At 42.7% G+C, this 7248-nt stretch overlaps 1 protein-coding gene across 9 annotated transcripts in view; it reads right to left on the reverse strand.

Annotated features, from left to right (window-relative positions):
* Window positions 1–4008, reverse strand: part of chl1b (cell adhesion molecule L1-like b) — a 77366-nt gene extending 73358 nt beyond the window's left edge. For 4 of the 9 annotated variants that reach the window (XM_085405660.1, XM_085405658.1, XM_085405659.1 and 1 more), the window contains exon 1: window positions 3610–4008. The gene's annotated coding sequence lies outside the window, so the exon portion shown is untranslated. The remainder of the gene's footprint in view (window positions 1–3609) is intronic. The other 5 variants (XM_085405663.1, XM_085405661.1, XM_085405653.1 and 2 more) reach the window with 4 other exon arrangements.
* Window positions 4009–7248: the final 3240 nt, after the last annotated feature.

Below are 7248 nucleotides of genomic sequence, written 5' to 3' on the forward strand. Positions count from 1 at the left end.
ATGTTCCATTTGTGAGAAAACAGCCTCGGCAGCACAGAAAAAAGGAGCAATGACGGGCCAAACTGAACCTCCAGACAGGGATGAGCCTGAAGCACATCGCCTGCTCCCGCCCTCTTATTCGCTTCTTTTGCACACAAAAAAGAAAAAAGTAGAACTGAACATTCAAGATAACATTGACCTCTCTACGGGTTTGTCCTTCAGTGTTTCCTGATTAATTGTCCGTGCAGTGCGAGAAGGCATTGATCATGTTCGCCCACTGGTCCTGATGATGCAGTGGCCTGTTAAATAAGAAATAAACCTTGATTCTGATGATCAGCACCTCTTATCTTTTCACCTTCATCCCCCATCGGAGGCTGCATGGAGGGGGAAAAATAATAAGAATTCAAGCCCTCCTCCCCCCTACATCTCCTCTCTGAGCCAATCGTGGGAATCATAAAAAAGAAAATCTGGTAAATAAATACGCACATTGCTGGAGAGCAGGAAAAGGAAATGAATATTTCATGTAACCAGACACATTTCCAGAACTTACTGGCTGGAATGTGCCTTTCTGGCTGTCATCGGTGACAAACATGAAAGAGCAGGGCTCAGGTACGGCTATGCTGCAGCACTCTCAACTCTGCCTGAAGCACAGGGAGCACAAGTCGTCAGTGTAATTGCTTGTAGTGGTGGAGCCTGAGCTGAACCTCAATTAGGGCCTGGGTACTTGCTAGGCTCCACACCTTCTCTACACGTCTGCCAGCCTCTTCCGGGAAAACATATTTGAACATCTTAACGCCGCCAGGTATATCATTGTAATGCTTGTTGTTATCAGACTTTGGGTTTTCCCTTTGCATCGTACTTGTTCCAACAGGCACTTTTTTTGTTTTGCATCTCGACTAGCAACACATTCTAGATAGGGTGATAAAAGGGCAGCTAAAATGGACAATTAGTCTGATACAGCTATTCACTCCTGCTCGCTGCTGTCAGGCTGCTTTCACTAATCTCTTACAGCCATCTGATACTCCAGATTCCATCCGACAGGACTGAATTACAGCCCAAAATTACAGCTCTGATGCTGGTGAAATGCATCTACTGCAGACTGCATGGATGAGACACAGGTAAACACTTCAGAGTGCTTAAAAAGCAAAGATTATGTGAAAGAATGTGTCAGAGTCAAAACTCTTTTTGGATCAAATATTTGAAATAAAGGCTGATTCGCCTCAGTCACACACAGCATCTCGGCTTGTTTCAGTCTGCTCTATAAAGGCCAGGTGAATACGGCCTGGGTACAAAAGAAAGGGCTCTCTGTTTCTTTCCCCTTTTAACTCTCAGCCCCCTCATTTCCCTCCCGCTGTACACAGGACGATACAACATGCATACACACAGACACACACATGCCATCAGTGCAAACATTTCAGCTCCAAGGCAAACACACACCTGTATGAACAGGTAAAGACAAAAATCATAGCTTGTCTCTTGTCTTTCATGTTTTCAATGCACTTCCTGCCTTTAATGGCACTGCCAGTTTGAGCAAAATCCGATGACAAACACAACAAAGTTGGAAGCTCAGGTGTTCCTGTGCAATACCAAGCACTGATGTGCAGGTGGAAGTTTTATTTAAACAGTTTTGCGGAAACTGCATTGTAAACACTCAGTCAGCTGAGCTTGCAAGGCCGTTTTAAGAATGAGCCCGTCTGCGGCCACAAAGGATGTTCTGTTTGCTGCATTTAGCAATCAAAATGATTAAAAGGATGAAAAAGCTCCATGAAATGTGCCAGGTTGGAGCTGAATATTAAGTGGTGCGGAGACAGGATGGCAGGGGCTGGTGGGGGGCGCTGGCTGACATGGACCGGCTGGGAGATGGTCGACACTTTGCTTGTCCAATTACTGGCGATCGTTCAAATTGTTTGGTGAGAAGCATTCGACCTACTTCTGGACACAAAGCACCACTGCCCTGAATACAGAGAAGCTGAGGGGGGAAACCACGTGTGATGACAAGTGCCATTAGAGCCTCTTGTCTTTGGCCTAGAAATGAAATTTAGACAACTTACCTGATGTGTGAGAACACCGGAGAAGCTATGTGCTGGGATGAAGGGGGGTGGGCAGCATGAATAGGATCTGCAGCTGGATTTGATTAAACTCACTAATGGCAGTTTGACCTTCACAAGGTCTTTGCGTTGAACACTAAGCAACGGGACCAGGATAAGAAGTAGCAGCACCCCGAAAACAAACAAAAGTGGCAGTGTTTAGTGTGCATGGTTGTTGTTTTTTTCCTTTTTTCATTACAAATGTGCAGACAATATGGGTTGCATCGACTGTTCTGCGAACAATACAAGACAACGATCAAAAGGAATTAAAAATATCAAATTATGGGTAAGCTACGGAACAGTTCTGTTTCCTGGGATTCCCTCAAAGGCATCATCTACAAGGGTGGGGGGGACCCAGAAAACAACACTACATTTGAAATCGCTGCACTTCCACACAGGAGTTTAGTACATTTGCATACCTCGTAAATATTCACACTAAGGGAATCCTCATACCCGCCACGTGAGACACAGTCGGTTCATACGTGCAGCAAACACAATGAGGCACACAAGCAACGACTGCCCTTGGTTTAAAATGTGACTGTAATGTGATTTTAATCGCACAGATTAAAGTCTAATCAGTTATGCCAATCACGCATCACATATCTAACGCACGTAATGAGGAGCCACTTCCCGTAAGAGCAGAACGAGATTAGAGAAACCTAGGGTGTTTTATTTTATTTCGTTTTCTACAGCCTTTTACAGAGTTTGAATGTCCAATGTGACACCAGTTAACCTTCTGTACAGGTCCTCTGCATTCAAGTCTACACTTCAGAGCACATGCACCTTTATTCCTACTCCACATACCAGGCAAATGACTCTCATATCACATGCAAAAGCACTTTTTTGCCCTCTAAGAATGAGATTCACCATGCTGGGTGACAAGGTGTGATTCCCTTCTGCAGTTCAGCACTCAGCATGCAAGCCAGTGATATGCAGGCTCAGATCAGCCCTGTGTTATGGCCAGTGTAGTGGTAAATAAGAAGGATGGTGTGTGTGTGTGTGTGTGTGTGTGTGTGTGTGTGTGTGTGTGTGTGTGTGTGATCTCCAGTGAATTTTTTTTTTTTACCTCAGGCTGTCATACAAATAAGAAAGGCATTAATTCACAAGCAGTAACTCTCTCTCTCGGCATACAACGGACGTGATTTAAAAAGGGGCTGAAGCAAAGGTAGCTAGCAACACCATTTCTATTACTCTAAACTGCACCTGTAGTTATTATTCCACTCATGAAACATTCTCCCAAAGCAGTCGTGACAACACTTCCCAATTCCATCCCAAATCCATCTTTTCCTACATTTGCCTTCTTTCTTTATTTCCGTCCTCTACTTCTTCTTCTTCTTTAAACTGGCATTTCCAAGCACCTGCCATATAGAGCCCGTGCAGGTATCTGCTGTATATCACTATAACAACCGGGGAGCTCCGCGTGCGCAAGCTAGCAAACATTTCTAACAAGTGTCACAACTAAAAAGTCAAAGGAGGGGAAAAACGCGATTTGCTTTTCGAAGCAAAGTGAAAAAAGAAGAATTTTTTTTTAAAAAGAACTCACCTTCAGGTGCTACTCATGTCCAGACAGCCGTTCACAAAGTTGAATTGTGTCCACCGCTGGAGGAAGAAGGCAGAGGGAGTGTTAACTGTCAACGTAACGCTGCCGCCGTGCCTCGCAGTTGGTGTGTAGCGGAGTACCACCCCTCCTCCTCCTCTTCTCCTCTTCCTCGTCCTCCTCCTTTGGATGCTACTATTGCTCCCCTCTCCTCTTCTTCCTCCTCCTCCTCTCTGCGCCTCTGTAAAAAGGGTAAAAAAGTAATAGCGGTTTCCTCCTCCTTCTCCTCCACCTCCACAATGACAGACTCAAAGAAAAGAAGGGACCCTATCGTAGTCAATAGGTTTCACAAAAAACCCATGGCAACGCAGAAGAACCCGTGCGCAACTTCCCCACGTTGTGACCGGGTTAAAGCTCTCCCCAGCCCCCCAAACGGTGACAGACTTTATTCCCAAGACTCGGAGTGAGCAGGTTTTATAATGGGAGAAGGAGGAGGAGGAGGAGAGAGGGACACTGAACTCTTCTGGTGGGGATGCTGTTCAAATATGAATGAGAGGGAAACATTTAAATTGTCCTTCATTGGATGTAAATCCCTGTTTGTGCCTGTCCTGTTTATGGAGTTCCTTGCAGGTGTTATTTATTTGAAAATGTACTTTTGTAATTTCACAGGAATTCTGTTTGTCTTGCTGAGCCTGAATGGTCTAAACACACGAGATTTACAAAATTGCAATAATTTGAATTGTTTTTATTTTAATTTATTTGAAAAAAGTACATCGCATTTTAATAACATTATAATTTTTATGATATCAAATACTGAAAATAATAGTAATTACAATTAAAATATAGATTTTTTTTCCCTGGAAAAAAATACCATCAAACTGAGTTCTGACTATATGATACATCACCTATGCTAAGAGGAAGTCTGAAATTTTAATACCTATAACGTAATATGTGAGACTCAGCTGTGCTCTGTTATACTGTGCCTGTGTGAAATTGAAAAATAACTCTGGGTAAAAAGGGAAAAGGTCTGAAAATCATCTTCCACTGACTTCGCCCGGTCATAAGTCATCTTTGTTGTAGCTTGGTTTCATTTTCCTCGTAGTCGCATCTGTGCAGTTCTGCTAAAATCTGCATGCTTTATGATTTTGTGGTGCCTTGCAATATTTGGGACAGCACAAAGTGGTGATCAGTTAACCTGCATAGCCACACAGGTAAAAAAAAAAATTAAAAATTGATTACATTGCCTCAGTATGTGGAAGAAGAAATGAGGAATTGAAATGCTCTGTAGTCCCATATATAGTGGGACACCTGGTCATCCTAATACTACTGAGACTAGAGCCCATCCCCACCACTATCTATCAAAAACCTGTCTTCCAGACCCAGCACAGGAGAGACAGATATACTGATATACATATACTGATAAGGACAGGCTAATTGTGTTAGGAACAAAAGGATACCACACTGTTTGATGAAAATAAAAACTATCAGGGTGGAATTTAAAGAAAAAGTGGAACAATGATGCGATTTATTTTGTCAAAATTTTATTGCAGCAACAGAGTAGTTTGTATGGCCTCCATATGCTTGTATGTACATCCTATTGGACTTATGTGAGGCGCGCATGGGGTTCAGTCAATGGTTTCAATTCCTTCATCCAGGCAGGTAATGCCTGAGGCCAGGCATTACCATGCACCAGGAAGAACCCAGGACCCACTGCACCAGAGAAGGGTCTGACAATGGGTCCAAGGATTTCCTCCTAATAAATAATGGCAGTCGTGGTGCCATTGCCTATACATGGAGGTCTATGTGTCCCTCCAAGGATCTCCATGGCTTCTCCAGACCTTTTCACATCTGTTACATGTGCTCAGGGTGAACCTGCTCTCATTTGTAAAAAGCAAAGGGTGCCAGTAATGGACCTCAGTCTCCACAGTGCTAGGCAGTGAGCACAGTGCCCACTAACGGACGATGGGCCCATACTCATGAAGCCTGTTTCTAATTGTTTGGTCAGAGACATTCACACCAGTCTCCTGCTGGAGGTCTTTTTGTAGCTCTGGCAGTGCTCATCCTGTTCCTCCTTGCACAAAGGGGCAGATACTGGTCCTGTTGATGGGTTAAGGACCTTCTACAGCCAGCTCTCCTAGAGTAACTGTCTGCCTTCTGAAATCTCCCCCACGCCCTTGAAACTGTGCCGGGAGACACAGCAAACCTTCTGGCTATGGCATGTATTGATGTGCCATCCAGGAGGAGCTGGAGTACCTCCACAACCACTGTGGGGTCCAGACATCACCTCGTGTTAGTACTGACACTGATCCTAGTCAAATTCAAATCCAGTGAAAACACAATCAGAAAAGATGTCAATCAGGGAAAATGTCAGAGGTTTTGGGGGTTGCCCTTGTAGTGCACCTGTTGTTAATAATAATAATAATAATAATAATAATAATAATAATAATAATAATAATAATAATAATAATAATAATAAATTTTCTTTGAGGGTGCCTTTTCAAAAACCCAAGGTCACCTTACAAAAGAACAAAATTAATTAAAGGTTGTTGTTCATTTTATTAACACCAAAGCAGCTGAAACTGATTAACAACCCCCCTTTGCTACTTAACTGACCAAATCAATACCTGAGCTGTTTCACTGACTTGATGCAGTACTCTGATTAACAAGTGTTCCTTTCATTTTCTTGAGCAGTGTACATGATTCATATTGTCTTGCATGACTCCAAAGGGGCATGTCAAAGAAGTTCTGGGTTTGCAGCCCCAAAGTTTATATTTGTTGGAACAGCTCACAGTGGCGTGCAGAAGATCTGAGTTATATTTGTTCTACTGTGTTTACAGTTTTCTCATATTGTGTTTTATGTAGCTTCATGTCAGATTAGTGAAACAGCATAGCTGGTTATTTCCATGTTAGCACAGATAAGTAAAAGAGGAGTGTTTTTTTGCTCAGCTTTAAAAATAAAGCACATGTGGAGAATGTCAAGCCATCTTATTTAAATTAAGGCGTAATGCATTTTTTCCACTATATTTATTGATAACTTTCATTTCTTTACTCATCAACATACCTTAAATGAATAAGGCCTATAAAATGTAAACATGCAGGTAAAATTATGGCTACGTTCACACGTACCCAGGTATCTTTAAAAACGCAGATTTTTCTATGCGTTTGCACCTTTCGTCCACACGTAAATGGCGTTTTTGGTCACTGAAAACGGAGATTTTTAAAAACTCCGGCCAGGGTGGATATTTTTGAAAACTCAGTTTTTGCATTTACGTGTGGACGAGAAAAACGGAGAAAATGCAGCGTCAAAGGTGTGCGCATTTTTTGACGTCACACTGTGCGCCACGTTATTGTTTCGGTGAAATGAATTTCTACAATACTGTTACTGTTAATTGTGCTCTCTGCAGTGTTTAAATGCTTACATATACACACACCGTTACTGTCCCTCCACACATACCACTCGGTTCTGCTTCTATGCCCCAGCTTTGTTTAATTTTTCCCACCGAGGCTTCTAGACTTCTGATTGGCCAACATTTCTGCACGGTTAGGAATATATCGCCACCTGCTGCTTTGGCATGTTCCTAGCAGCGTTTTCCTTCATTTCTGCGTTTACGTATGGACGGGATTATTTTTTAAAACGGAAACGGA

The sequence above is a fragment of the Rhamphochromis longiceps genome, linkage group LG5 (assembly GCF_057381845.1).
Source record: "Rhamphochromis longiceps isolate RC_006_pf linkage group LG5, R_longiceps_female_GT1.1, whole genome shotgun sequence".
Classification (NCBI taxonomy): domain Eukaryota; kingdom Metazoa; phylum Chordata; class Actinopteri; order Cichliformes; family Cichlidae; genus Rhamphochromis; species Rhamphochromis longiceps.